The sequence below is a fragment of the Aythya ferina genome (genome assembly GCF_964211825.1).
Source record: "Aythya ferina genome assembly, chromosome: 3".
Taxonomy (NCBI): domain Eukaryota; kingdom Metazoa; phylum Chordata; class Aves; order Anseriformes; family Anatidae; genus Aythya; species Aythya ferina.
The window spans coordinates 53,015,027-53,030,824 of NC_140298.1; the positions used below are offsets into that span (position 1 = coordinate 53,015,027).

General features: G+C 35.3%; 1 protein-coding gene across 5 annotated transcripts in view; it reads right to left on the minus strand.

The window, feature by feature from the left end:
* SYNE1 (spectrin repeat containing nuclear envelope protein 1) overlaps positions 1 to 1,933 on the minus strand; it is a 307,251-nt gene extending 305,318 nt beyond the window's left edge. For all 5 annotated transcript variants that reach the window (XM_084515528.1, XM_084515529.1, XM_084515530.1 and 2 more), the window contains exon 1: positions 8 to 1,933. The gene's annotated coding sequence lies outside the window, so the exon portion shown is untranslated. The remainder of the gene's footprint in view (positions 1 to 7) is intronic.
* Between the last annotated feature and the right edge of the window lie 13,865 nt (positions 1,934 to 15,798).

The window sequence follows — 15,798 nt, forward strand, 5'->3', positions numbered from 1 at the left end:
GCGTTACCTGGCGTACTGGAGAGCATCACCTCGGGTGTGGGCTCCGGAGCATCGCGAGTAAGCCGGGGAGCTGTGCAAGCAAAGTGGGACACTGGCGCTTACATAACACCGGCAGGACAGAAATACTCGGAGGAACCAGCAGGACGGTCTGCCGCTCTTGAGCTGAAACCTCGCTGGCTGGGCAACAGTGTTTATGCCACCAGGGTGAAATGGGTTTCTGTTTGTTCAAAGGACGTTGCACAAGCCTTAACGCTTCGTTATGCTTTTTCCCTCCTTCGTTTTTATTGGTACAGTTAAGGTTAACATCGTGCAGTAGGTGGGGGGATATTTTTTTTTCTCTTTAGGCTGATCATCTCTGCTTGGAATCATTAGGAGAGCAAAGTATTCATCTAGACCTAAAATGGAAAAGTTGGAAGAAAAGGTGCCAATATACCTTTTAGTTTTCACCTTTTCTGGCAGTGCTGCAGTGAGCCTGCAACATTAGCATGCAGTGTGTTTACTGAGGGGATGGAAGAAATCTGAGTTAAGCAGCAGAGATTACTCAGCATCATCCTTTCCTTTAGTGCTAGTCATGTTAAAATTGGTGCTACCCTTGCAATATGAACATTTATATTTGTGGCACCTATCCCAACACAACACGCAGTTCAAATCACACTCTTGGAGTCAGGTTGCTGTGTAGAACACATAGCAGGAGCTAAGCAAGGATTATTGTGAAACAGAAGTGTATGTATGTAGGTCACCTCCATCCATCCAAAAACATTATCTCTTCCTCACAATGAGTGTAGCCAGGCATACTGGCCCTGAAATTTTCCTTTTCTTCTTCTTATTTATTTATTTATTTATTTATTTTGTTTTCGCTTCCTTGCTTGTTTTGTGTAGAACTACAAAGACTTTTGCATCTGATGCTTTTTATCTCTATTGATTTTCCTCCTTCTTTGTCTTACTGCATGCCAGTTGCAGCAGCAGAGATGACAAAGGAAGTAGATGCTGACATGCTTCCAAGTTTCCCCTTTCCACACACACCTAGTAGCTGAATAAATTTTTGCTGTCTCTTTCAGAAAATGTCATTTTATTTTTGCTTCTTAGGTTAAGAATACTGACATGAGAGAAAACATCTTTTTCACAACTAAAGCTTAGACTTTGTATAATAATAATACTCTAATTTAAAGCAATTTAACAATGAAAGTACTTGCTAGAGTAAGCTTTCTTCTTTTGGAAAACTGCAGCACTGTATGCTGCACTATATACTTTAAATATTCAGTTAAAATGACCAAGATATATTTTGTCTATCCGTTATACATGTATCAGGAAACCCCAAAAAACCTTACTGATTTCTGTATAGTCACCCTGAATTTAACATGCTGAAAAGAAGATCTGGCTTACTCAAATCTCTTTATCTTTGCATATTAATCAAGCATATAATATCATCCCAATTCTTCTTGTTTGTTCTAACAAAAATTATCAACTCCAGATGTGAACAGAGCTGGAAGCCACCTTGTACAAAAATTTATTCCAAACAAATGTGGTAGTCATTGTAAGCTTTACTGCACTTATCCTATTTATTTATTTATTTATTCCTAGAAGAAAATTATTTTCACCGTCCTAGGGACAATGTATCACTATCTTATTTTTCTTTTAATTGTTAAAAAACAAACAAACAAACAAACAAAAAAAAAAAACTAAACTCTTGCCACTATGATGTTTGTGGGTAGCCTATCTGGAAAGAGTGGAGATTGTATTTTCTAATAGATAGCATTTCTGAAAAGGGGGTCACCTAATTTACCATGTATACTCTGTAACCATGACTGGGAATTTTTGGAAAGGACAATCTAGAAGCATATTCAGATATTCAGATTCATTGAAAATGGACGATATCCATTAGACGATATCTAAGCTTATACTTGATTCCACTATGATGTTAAACATGGTTAATATTAAATGGCTATACTAAATAAGGATCCTTTACTAGATGTATACATTAATTAAGGTAAGAAACAAATACTACTTCCATCATAGAGAAATAATGAAAATAACAAGATGTATAGTAACATACCATTTCCAAAGGAGATTATTTGGCATGCAGCATGCTTCCAAGAGACCTTAGGTAACAAGGCCTCAACTAAGGACAAATGGCAGCCAGATGAACTGCCCAGGTGTGTGCTGAAGGACACTAACCATCCTCCAAGAAATCCTTCTCTTGAGTACTCTGATAAAGTATTATAAATTGCAAAGAAATACAGACAATATAGCAAATGCTGATATGTACATGTAAGTGTCCTGGTTCTGTCTAATGGATGACACAGAATCAATCTCTGAGTGCTGTTGCTTTTAGCTGAGATGCAAGGCTGTTGGCACTGAAGAGTTCTGGGCACCCTTCCTCAGAAAGTAAGATAATGTTTTGACTTTACCTCTTTGCCTCATTGTATCACTCTGAGCTTGATTCTATTCTGGTCACCAGACTCCAAGAAAGACCTAAACTAACTGGAGAGAATCCAGAGGAGAACTGTGAGAGTGATTGAAGGAAGACTGAGAAAGACACCCTCCACTCCTCTCCACATCCGTCCCTCACTGCCCTCCCCCCATCCAAAAAAAAAAAATAATAATAATAATAATCTGTTTAACCTAGAGAATAGAAAGGAACAGAAAGTGAAAGTATGTATAAAAGCATTCAAAACAGTAAAGGAGCACTATTAAAGGAAAGGAATAACCTCTTAGTGTCCACAGTTGCAGAAGACAAGAAGTAATGTGCCTGCCCTGCAGCAGGTGAGATTGCTGTATCAGAACAGAAAAAATGTTAGGAGGAAATAAAGCTTTGCACTACATAACATAAGGAGGAAGTGAAATCTGCATAATGGAAGGTATTAAAGTAAAGACTAGTCAGTCCTCTTCCTGGAAAGCATTTTTGGTTTTTGATATACTGTTGGAGTGCAGAACAGGATATCTCTTTCAGTATCTTAATCTCTTCCAAGTCTATTTGCTGTGATTCTGTGGAAATCAAGACTGCTTTGAGCAACAGAGCATACCCTTCTTTCTGCAGGTGTTGCAGCAAGCAGTAGCTGCCACTTCCTTCCTGTCCTAAACTGCCGCACAGTATCAATATGCAACTTTAAAAATTGCCACACATCTCCTGAGAGATACGTGCATTTCCACATACCCTTTTCATGTAGTCTGTAAAGAATTAATGTATAAACTGTAAACAGAATGAATTTTTCTACATAAATGTTTTTCTGTAGCTTATATTTTATATTTTAATGTGACAAAGCTTGAGCAAATTATGACGGTAACTTAAGAATAACAATAGAAGCAAGAGACTATACCCCCTCCAACTTGAGCTGTACCAAATTACATGAAGTGTTGCAACAGATCATTTAACTTTACTTGTGTTGAAAGACATGAAAATAACAGGATGAAATTACAGAAAAATGTACTGGGACTAGACATTAAAAATAAATAAATAAATAAATAAATGAAAACCACCTTCTAAACCATATAATATACTATATAATATATGGTATGTTCTTGTAAGTGAAGTTATCAAACTTCTAATGGTTTAGAGATGCCTAATTAGGACTTAAAACCACGTAAATGTACAGAATGAGCTCAGTGTAGCATATTGAAAGAGCTGAGCTAAACCAAATGACATTTATTTTTAATGTCAGTCACCTCATTATTGTTGAGATTCATATCTGTTTGGAATTTATTGTTGTGCCAATTTTTCCTTGTTTGTGCTTCACACATTACACTAAATCAGAAAACATTTCTAAAAACTCAAAATACAAATTAGGAATGAAAAGTGGACACCCTGTTACTGCTTAAAGTATGACTAAAAATTGTGTTATATAAATGTTACATGCAAACAGAAGTTCTTCAAATCTAAAACTCATTTCCATTCTTTCAGGAGCTGTCAAATCCAGCAGTCAAACAGTGGCAAGGATGACATGGGTCCATGTGCATTGTGAGCTCCCAAGGCCAGAGCCCCACTCTACCTTCTGATTAGTACAAATGCTCTTACACACCCCAAACATACAGACTTCCTTACACACCCATGCACAAAGGATAGGAAGCCCCTCACCCACGAAAAGAGATAGAAATTGAGTTTAATGAGAAGCCAGGACAGACTGTGCTGATCAGGTGCAGAGAATTATACTAACCAATATTCTGCTTACAACCTTTTGTCCCCTTATCCCTCTACTTTCCCATCCTTGTTCCTCACAATCCACCATGATTACTCACTTGCCCCACCTTTGCTTCCTATTCTAAATATCCTTTAATAAATCTTGAACAATTTCAAGATGCTCTTCTACTTCCTATAAACCTGAGATTAAAGTTGTGTAAAATCTATTCCATGACACCCCCCTCTCTGTCTATAAAGTGATCTGTGGAGAGCCTTTCCCATTGACTCCCTAGTCAGCCCATAGGTACTGGGCTTTTACTGGGGTTCCCCTGCCTACTCTTGTTTAACACAACATGTTTTAATGCCTCAGCATTATATATAAATATATATATAACAGAATCACAGAATGGTTGTGATTGGCAGGGACCTATGGAGGTCACCTGGTCCAAACCCTGCTCAAGCAGGGACACCCAGCGCAGGGTGCCCAGAGCAATGTCCAGGCAGCTTTTGAAGACTTCCAAGGAGGGAGACCCCACAACCTCTCTGGGTAATCGTGCTCAGTCACCTACACAACACAGAAGTGCTTCCTGATGTTCAGAGGGAACATCCTGTATTCCAGTTTGTACCCATTGCCTCTTGTCCTGGTTCTGAGAACCACTGAAAAGAGCCTGGATACATCTTCACTGCTTTCTTCCTCAGGTATTTATATATGTTGATTACATTTATATAAATATATATATATATTAAAAATTCATATCAAACATGTTAAAAGTAACTTGTTTAACTTGAAGTAGTAGTACAAAGCTAACATGATCAGATAGTGCCACCACATGGACTGTATCACAAAGTTCTTTAGTGATAGACTAAAAAGCTGCAGAACAGATCAAGAAACTTTCATCTAGCAAATCTGAAGTTATTCTGAATTTGTTTACACTCTGGTAGAGACAGGGTGTTTTTAAACAATACTAGGCAGAGTTTCAGCTGAAAAACTTAGCACCAAACTAAAAAATGAACAAATATCCTATCAGAAAAAAAAATAATAATTATTAATAATAATTTATAATAATCTTTGGTGAATTATTAGGTAGAGGAACTAATCCTTCTGGGTTTATTTTGGAATAATTCATTGTACTTGTTTAGAACTGCATTCAGGAATAGAAAAATTATTTATCTTAAAATAAGTAAGACATTTAAATATTTTTTTCTCTGAAGTAAAATATTACAGTCAAACATCCACTCCTCCTTGTAAAAATAATAAACAACAGTGAAACCACAGACAGTAAAACATGATCTGGAGACAGAAGGAAAAGTGTAACCTGTTAGGAAGAAAGGGCTGACAGGCATGTTAGAGACACGTTGAACATAGCAAGAGGGAGACTTCTACACTCTTCTCTTCTCCTCCCACATGAAGTAGAGTGAAGGGTGCAACACTTCCTCTTTCCTCCTAGTTATTGTAAAATGAGGAAGTACTGAGAAGAGATATGCCACAGGCTAATATACCAGTGCTTCTGAGCAAACTGTAACCCCCTACTCTCTGCTGCTTCAACATCAGCTGTCATGTTAATTAGCTCAAATAGACATGGGAGCTGCTTTTGTAAAGTCCTGACAGCTGGGGTTATTGTGTTTCTCCATCTAGGCTGTGCAGTGACACTAGTGTATAACACAAAGGACTAAAAAGGGCACAGGAAAGCAGCACTGCCAGAGGAATGTTCCTAGAATATGGCATTGTAGGAGGTAATGGGCAGTAAGCATGAGAGGAGGAAGGGAATGAAAAGGAAAGAGATATGGGAAAATGAACTATATTGGAGGCTAGAAAACAACTGGGATGAGAGACATGTTTGTAGAAGATAGACAATAGAAAAAGGAGGAACAAGAGCTGTTGCTGTCAACCTCAGATGTTCAAGAACCTTAAATAAATCTTCAAAAATTATACATTTTTATAGACATGACTGATCAAATCATTTGTATTTCACCCCTCTACACACACTTGTGTGACATGCTTTGAAGCTTTCCTGTGAAACATGAGAATTTGAAATACACTTTTGGAACATGAGGTTAGCATTGATCTCCTTGATTCTGTCAGTTATGGATGAGGAACAAGTGAACAAAAAGCCAAGAGGTTCGAAACCCAATTATTCTAAAATAATAGTATTTTCCCAAGGAATAGTCATTGATTTTATCTTCCTCCTTATGTCTAGGAAACATCAGGTTTGTTCCTGTCAGGTGCTGTAGCTGCCTCAGGTGACACAGCGAGCTTCCTGCCCCTTATTAAATCCTATGCTTCCTCTTAATTTCATTTTAGATTAGACCTTATGAGACACCTCCTCAACTTCTAATGTATCTATTGTTCCCTTCACTCTACCTCATGTGGGAGTAAAAGAGAGGAGTGTAGAAAAGTCTCTCTATCTTACTAGTCCAGGTACACTTAGCAAAAATTCAACTAAAACTTGCTCCAAGTTTTGGGGTATTTTAGAAACGCAAATCCCAAATCCTAAATGCAAATCCTAAAAAACAGGATGCAGGTGCTCTCTAACCTCCAACCCCTCCTCATCTTCTCACATTCCCTTCATTTCTTATTACTTATTCAATCTTTATGTTATTTGCAAAGAGTCACACTCCATAAGGATATCTTTTATATGAGTGCTTCATTTTCTGTGACCTTACAAATATGGATTTTGCAAAAAAAGCAGTGTTCAGGTCTAGAATGTCAAGTTTATCTCTCTGATCATCCAGTGTCTACCAAGAGGAACCCCTGGTTCCATGGTGGTGCCATGATGTTATACTTAAGGTTCCAAATCTTCATTTTCTGACATTTATATTAGTCTTGTTATGAAATGCATCAAAGAACTATAAAAATAAATTTAAATATTTAAAATATGTTAAATATTTCAAAAGTCAAGGCATGTATCTGAACCTCTGCATGCTATGTGTGAGAGGAAGAATTTATCTATTTTTTCCTGACCTCATTGTGAATATTTTTTAAATTCATTAGCATCTTGGTATTCATGAAGACTTCCAAGATCAGAAATCTGTCACTGCTGCGCAATGAATCTTACTGATTTTTTTTTTTCTACCTTTTGATGTTGACAGGTAGAACCAGGAGTTCTTCTGAACAACATTAGGATTTTTCTATGAGAAATCCATACTTTTCATCATGAATATTTTCATTCAACAATGTGAAACCATCCATCTTTTCAAATATCACAGTGAAGAAGACTGAAGCTTTCTATGAGAAGCTGCAACATATACAGACGTTTTTAATTAAAACTTGTAAAAGTAATGCTTATTTTATAAAAGCATTTTAACAAAAAAGAGTACAGCAGAATAGAAAGGTATATAAGAATAATGTTGCACAAACCTCACATACAAAGAAAAAGACAGGTATTTGACTAAGAACAAACACTTTTTGAATTGATAGATCAAATCTAAGGATGAAATTATAAGATTTTTAATTGGTCCATAGAAAGGCCAATAATCATTGAAAGAATAATTTAAAGTGCCTACAAAATTTCTTTGTTTTCCAAAATTACATATTGCTCATCTTTTGGCTTTAACTGTCTTTGTCCACTGTTTTACAGTGTTGTACTTTATCCTGAAGGTGGCTGTATTTCATATGTGTATGCAATCTTGCAAATTGTGACTCATTCATCTCTGCAAAGTCTGAGTGGTCTTTTTTTTTTTTTTTTTTTTTTTTTTTTTGCCCCTGCAAGTCCCCTATGTTCAACTCTGAGTAGGAGTAAATTAGGCAGTTTCAAGGCTGCAGCTGTTTTGTACTGCAATGTTTGTTTCAGGAAAATACTGTGCTACAATACAGAATATAGTTAAAATTCATCATAGTAATTATTCAGTAAGTATGTTCCTCTAATAGGACAAAAAATCCCTGAGGGGAAGTCTTTCTATCTCAAGGCTTTGGGTTAATGTCTTCTTTCTAGAGCAAACTAAGTGATGTGCTTGGGAGGATGAATAAGATTTTGTAAATGTGCTTCTCTTGCTAAAAGTACCTCAACTTTTTTGTGTCTCTCCAAACTCCAAAAAATTAAGATGGATAACTGCAAGAGAAACCCAGAAAACCCACTGATGATTCATATCCTTTCAATGTTTTACTTTCAATGTTTCAAAACACCTTCTATAAAACTGGTGGGGAGGCCTACACACATTGATTTCAGTAGGTCTATTTACAGATATCTGGCAAAGTCTGTGTCAAATCCATAGGGATTATAGCTTCTGCCCCCTCCGGAGATTTCCTAAATCATCTGTGAGTTCTCCAGAGATGGATATTTCATTGTTAATGTTTTTTACATATCTTTGTCGTACAAAGGAACTTCAGGGTGTATATAAAATGACCACATCAAAATGGCCTGATTTTGTGTACAGTTTACATTGATGTGGAGAGCTATAATAGTGATTGATTTGACTAACACCTCTGAGTGTGAAGTGAAGCAGAAATAAAAGAGTAACCTGCTACAGATTTATCTGGAACTCCAGTACTATGCAGTGAAGACTTGCTACAGGCTTCTGTCTTCTGCACACAATGAAGAACTATCAATAAAATCAGTAGAGGTTTACACAAGTGTGTTGCCTAGACCTGGAAATCTCTACCTTTTTCAATGAATCTTTCATATCATTTTGTTTCTGGAGAGGTTTTGATGATTCCAAGTCACTCTGTGACTTTCTGTTCTGTTTTTCAGTCTTACAAGCATCAGGCCTTTGAATATAATGAAGAAGAATGAAATGTTATTGAGGCATTTTTAATTAATTAATTAATCGATTAATTTTGTCTACATTTTGATTCAGGTGCTCTCCTGACCAACTCCAAAATATTTTTGTTTTGCCAGTCTTTGGAAGAATATGAGTTACATGAGTACAAGGCTTTGAAACTACATTGAATTTTTAACCACAAAACAGACAATGTGTCCAGCAGTCCAACAATGTTGTACCCTCTGTAGTCCAACAAATGTCTCTGTTGATCCAGCTGAACCTGAACTCCGAATCCTACCATGTTCTTCCAGCCCCTAACCTATTTCTTAGCTTGCAGCTTTAGAGATGAGCCACCTGAGATTTTTCAGAGTAGACTAGGAAGGACAGAGAGTTGAGCCCTTTTTAATCCTTGGGATTTTTTTTTTTTTTTCTGTCATCTCCTGACAAAAATATACATGCTTCCCATCTTTTTTCTCTTCTCTGATCTCAAAATTCCCAAGCCCAGCTCCAGTCAACTCAACACATTCCAAGAAAAATCCATACAGATTTATTTTTGTCATTCAGTAGGAATTTTGAAGTCTTTCTGTTTAGTTTACTGACTGCTGTTGTAAACAAGGCCTGATAAATCAGCCAGAGTAGATATTTTCTCTGATATATTTTCTCTGATATTATATGAAGATCAGATGTAAGTTGACATCATCAAACCAGAATCTTTCATATTTTTGAGATCTAGCTGTATTTCTTTCGAAAGTCATATGACTCTCTTTGTCTATACCATCTTCAAGTAGAAACATTTCTGTTGTCACTAATTCCCCTACTACTGTTTCCCTTTATCATCTTATCTGTTGTCTAGTCAGAATTCTCCACAGAATTGCCTATTTTTTCAATGCCTCAATCCATGCCAATTTTATTAATGCCTTAGGACTGTTCCTGGATCAGTACAGAACTCTTTTGTTAAGATCAGGTGATCATAATTGCAAGGGTCAGCAATCATTTCTACTCTGTGTCCCTCAGTTCCACATTTTAGTCTTAGCTAATGTTTGCTTTGTTAATTTTGAGTGGCCCATATCAAATAGTGATGTTTTCTGCTTTACTTTTGTAAACTGTGTGTACCCTCACATTTTCATCATCTCTCATCATTTCATGATATTTTTAATTGATCAGATTATCATTATAAATCAAAGTTTACTGTCATGGGTTTCTATAAGCTAGAAGTCTGTTTCAGAAATCTTATGTCTTAGAAGTACTTGTCCCCTGGTCTTTCCCTTTTAATGAAAATAAAACTGAAAACATTCATGAAAGTGTACATGAAAGTAGTATCAAGCTTCTTGAACTAACCACTAAGTTATTTTCTACATCTGGAGTTTCTGCAGTCACTCTGTGTTGGATGTCTTTGTCCAGAATTTCCATCCTTTGTGGATCAAGATTTATAAAGCTTAGTATCTATAACAGCAAGCCATCAGAGAGCAGTAAAAATGAATGACCTGTAATAGAAAATGATTATATTAATTATTCATAATTTTCCAAAGGATTGTTACTGCATCTTCATTCTCTGTGAAGCTCTCCTATTAGCTTGTTGAGGGCTTAGCTACATGGAATTACAAAGAGAGCAGCAGGAATTTTCAGTGGCTAGGATGTCTGTATGGGTAAGGACGATGGTGAAGGTTTGAACATCTGGTGCCTCTGAAGAGTGATAGGATGCTTAGAATTGCTTCAATAAGAAGGAAGAAATATGTAGAAACAACTACTGGGGCTCTTGGGTATGCTAAGATAAATACAATTTCCTTGACAGACCACTGTTATCTTTTTCCCACTAAAAACTTTTTGCCTACTTCTCTACTTTAGCAGAGGTAGGACAGACCAGGAAGCTTGTTGCTGGTCTTGTCTTCACACCAGTTCTTAATGGGCCTGCCCTAAGGAACTGTATCTTGACATGCAAGGTGAGGATGACAGACATGCCAAAGACATACCTGGAAAAATACCAGTCCATGAAAGGAGGCTTGGCTCTTTCCTTTTCAATATGATATTCTTCTGAGAACACAGGAAGCAATCATTTGCACAACAAAGAAGGAATGCAAATCACCTAGTCTTAACATAACCTGTTTGTACAGTGCTTATGTACAACAGAGCTGGGATGTCTCGGGGAAACTCTACGAAGAATGATAAATAATAATAAAACCACACAAGCTAAATTAGCATACAAGGCATTACCTATGGACTTTATAGTCCCTTAAAACATTGCTTATGATGTTATGAAGTATTGTGGCACTCTTTGTGCTTTTCTGGGTGATTAATCAAGGCTTTACATACTTTAAAACATTCTGACATCATTTATATTTTAATTTTCCTTGGGTAAATCTAAACTATAATAACAGGGAGATACAAGTCCAGTTAATTTTCTCATGAATTGACTTTCAGGTTTATATGATTTGTAAAAATCAATGAATACTCCATGACAGCAGTGTGATAAAAAATCTGTCAATCAGAGGAAGAGATTAAACTTTCAGAACTGATGAAAGGCATTTTCCTTCAATTGTTTATCATGTCTTCATTCTTAACCTTCCTTATAGGATTTCCTCTTCCTACAATATTCAGAAAAGATTTTGTTTTCCTAATTATTTTTTTTGTGTGTGTTAGTATGGACCTGGCCATAATGATCAAATGTTTGTCATTATTTCACATCACATTACTTCCTTGCCTCTGGTGTGACATGGAAACCAGACATTTACTGTCACAAGACATTTGTCTAAAAAAAATGAAAGAAGAATTTTCAATTTGCTCTCCTATCAAAAAAATGCAGTCATGAAAATTAAGCAGTGTACTCACAAGAACCCTAAATAAGTCAAACCAAAATGGTGTGTCTTCTAACATTTAATTCCACAAAGATTATTTTATTTATTTTATTTTATTTTATTTTATTTTATTTTATTTTATTTTATTTTATTTTATTTTATTTTATTTTATTTTATTTTATTATTTTATTTTATTTTATTATTTTCTGTGACAAGCCTGATAGACTGGATATAATCTGGAAAGAATAATGAAGTAATCCAGGTGTATCACATTAGACTGGGACAAGCCATGTTATAAAGTGGTTCTGGATTAGTATTAGTATTGGAATCTATACAAGTATTAGTTTTGGAAACAGTCATAAAACTCTATGGACTCTAAAGATTTAATTCCTACCAACTTTCCCATCTTATTTCTGGAAGAGATTTCAGATATATGGGAGATATAAATACTTTCTAAATGTTTATCTACCCAAGCTGCACCTATCTCAGTATATATGTGGATGTTTTCACTAGCTTCCACATGTTTCGATTAGGCTTTTATCTTACTTATGTAATGAAATGACAGTAGGGTCCTACTTTTGTTAAAATAAAAATAAAACTGGGCCTCAGAAAAGTACTGTATCTCGGTATTGTTAACAGTGTGATAGATGAAGACAATTTCAATGGTAAGTCATAGTTTACAACTCAATAAAAGATTATTTACAAATAATAGTCTTTGTCCATCTAAGAACAGCAACACTCTGCAGAGGTACTGGTGTCCACAAGGGTACATTGATGTAAAAGTCCACGTGCACAAGGTAACACACTGGAATATTTTTACCTGTTCTAAAACAATGTCACGTGTCATGTCAAGTCCATTAAATGTTATGTTGGCAACTTGGGACAAATACAATTCTGCTCGTAAATAGTTCATGCACTTTAAAAGTAAGTCAGACACCTGCTGCTCACATCAACAAACTGTTGTCTCTGAAAGACAATAAATGTTCTCAGTGTGAACAGATACAAATATATCTGTGAATATTATTTGTCAATGCAATTTAAAATTTCAGACCTCCTTAGGGAGTGAGAAGAACAGATGCAGTTTCATTCCATCTTTTTAACAGCAGGCAGGAGAGAATATAATGTCAATGGATGACTTTTTATCCAATTCTGATATGTGATGCAAAATTTACGGCTCAGTTGTGGAGCTCTATCATTTACTATGAAAATGTTAAAACAGTATAATTTTGTGACTATATTGAACACTGATATTGATTCTTTCTGTCCCCTTACTTAATGAATACTAGAAAGAATAAGATGTTAATCTGAATTAAGATATTGAATCTACTAAATGTCATGCTTCAGTACTTCGTGTCTCAGGAGATTCAGGGATGCACAACTGGGCAGATGCAGGTCTTATTTATTTATTTATTTATTAGTATTTATTATTATTTATAATATTATATATTATTGCTCTCTTATAATATTATATAGTATTGCTCCCTTTTTATTTATTTATTTATTAGTATTGCCTCCTGCCCCTTTTACCTGTCACACAAGGAGAAGTTGTACTCTGAAGACATAATGCCAAATCTCTTACTTAGATTGTAAATTTGTGTACAAATGGAAAATATGGCCATTGGATGAAAGTTTTCACTTTTTTGAAAGCATATGGGGGGATTTCATCTCCATCTGCTGAATGGGAAGTAGTTCACAGGATGTTTTTGTAGGAGAACAGAGAACAAAGCAGGATTACTCTAGGTGCTGGTCTCTACCCGTAATAAGCAGTCATTTCATGTAATCCTGTTTGTAATTTATCAAGCTTCAACTTTAGGGCTGAAGCTTGTTTCAGCTTCAGAATAAACCTTGTGAGTTTATTCCTTGTGAGTGAGGAAACCTCAGATAATGACAGTACATTGTTTTCTGTTTTGAGCTGATTATTCACAATTTTGTCTTCTGACAAAATAAAAGTTTAAGTCTGGAGTTTTTAAGTTGGAGTCCAAGCTGCTAGCTCCATATGGGCTACACATGTACACAAAGCATTATGCTATTAGATACAACAGTGCCAGAAGAACACTGCCTGACTAGCCCCCAAAAGCTCATCTTTGCCTCCTCCAAATATTGACGCTACTGAAGCCATATAATAGCAGGTACATCATATGAAAAGGTGTATTCTGATACAGTGAGCAGTATGAAGTAAACTATTTAACCCTTTCACTGGTGACTGTGATCTGTATCAGGAAAACTGAAGGTTTCCACTGTTCAATTTTGATGAAGATGAAAGTCAGTCATTAAAGACTAAATTCAGGCAGTAGTTTCTGTCTTTTGTCACATTATGAGCAGTCCTTAAAAGGGGTAGTTTGATGGGGGACAGGAATATTTTTCATCAGTGGTCAAAGAACAAAAATTCCTGAGTTTTAATTCATGCATCCGGAGAGCTGTAAAACTAACCAAGGACAAATATGAGGCTGCTGAAATATGAAACAATTAAAGGAAATCCCAGCCTAAATCATAATCTCCAGATGGAAAGTGTCAAAAAAAGAAGTTTCACTTCACTCATTCCACTTTTTCATTGTCTGTTTTTGGTTAACTCTGTTTATGTTTGAAATAAAAATATTTTGTGGGTTCACTCAGGAGAATTCAACATGTGTATCTTGTTTTCTTGAGAAATGCCAGTAACAGTAAAGCAACTGAAAAACTGAAAAGTTGTTCACAGCAAGTTGCTTCAAAATTCTGAGAGTGATCATTTTCTGCTGCCAGTGACAGTGGAATGACTCTTGTCTGGCACTGATTGACTCTAGATAAGATCTGGGTTCTGTTTGTTTCAGATCATATTCAAACATCATCACCATGAGCCCTGAACAGCCTTAGGAAAAATAAAAATAAAAAATAAAAAGGTTTCAACTAAATTAATATCTATACACACAGGCAAAGAAAAGGAGAGGAGTCACAATATACCAGTGGGGAAAGCATTAATGCCTCTCAGAAATCTTTGCCCCTCTGGACCTGCAGGAAGGGACTACAGAGCCCTGAGGCAGGAAGAGACCCCTCAAGGCTTCAGAAACCCCTTTAGAACTTTCCTCTGTATTTCCTCACACTTCTTGCAAGCCAGAAAGTGATTCTTTACCTGCCAGAACTACATTGTGTACCTACAGTTGGTTTACCCATGATTTTATTATTATCATTATCATTATCAATCATTATCATTATCATTATCGTTATATTATAATAATAATATATTAATAATGATAATAATATATTATTGTTAGTGTCATTATATTATAATATAACAATGATAATATTATTAATATATTATTATAATATATAACAACACTAATATTATTATTATTATTATTATTATTATTATTATTATTATTATTATTATTATTATTATTACAATTACAATTACAATTATAATTTATTTAACACATGAAGAGACATATCACATTTATATCCCCTGGAAGTTCTTCTCTTTCTTCACTGATTAAAATTTGTGTTGATGTAAATTCAGAACATCTCCCCTCACTTAATAAATAAATTCAAAAAGTTTAAAAACAGAATTCAGCTCCTTTTTTACAAGTGGTAAAAAAGACTGCTCATTTGAACTCACATCAGTAATGCATTTGACAGCTTGTCCTCTACATACCTCTGTCTCTCACCAGTCAGAGGTGACAGTGTGTTATACTTGTCATTATAATGCATGGTGAGGAGCATTTTTACCCATAAGGATATCTTGGGTTGCAGCAATTATTTTTTTAGAAAAAGATACTTCTCAAAGGTGAAAAATGAAAGAACTAATAGGGATAATGCAAATAGATTCTTGCAGTACTCTCAAGCATAAAATATAAGGATTAATATAATATTTGAAATAATAAATTAAGGCAAGATTTATTTACTATACATCAACCTGCTTTAGCTTTTTGGAAAAAAAAAAAAGTATCATTTTAATTAAGACATCTGATTTCATACACTATCTGTTTTTGGCAAATTCTGTTGCACAAACTTAGTTCTTCTTTTCAGGCAAGAATACACATTGGAAAGATTGTGAAACTGATCTGAGAGACCCTCTTGCTTAGCACATCATTGTAATCCCACATTATCTTGATTCATTTAAAATTTTATTTGGTGCAACTTGATAAGCATTGCAGGGGTATGCTCCAAATAACTTTCAGTGGTTCTTCTCTGATCTACTGTTGCTAACAACTGCCAATATCA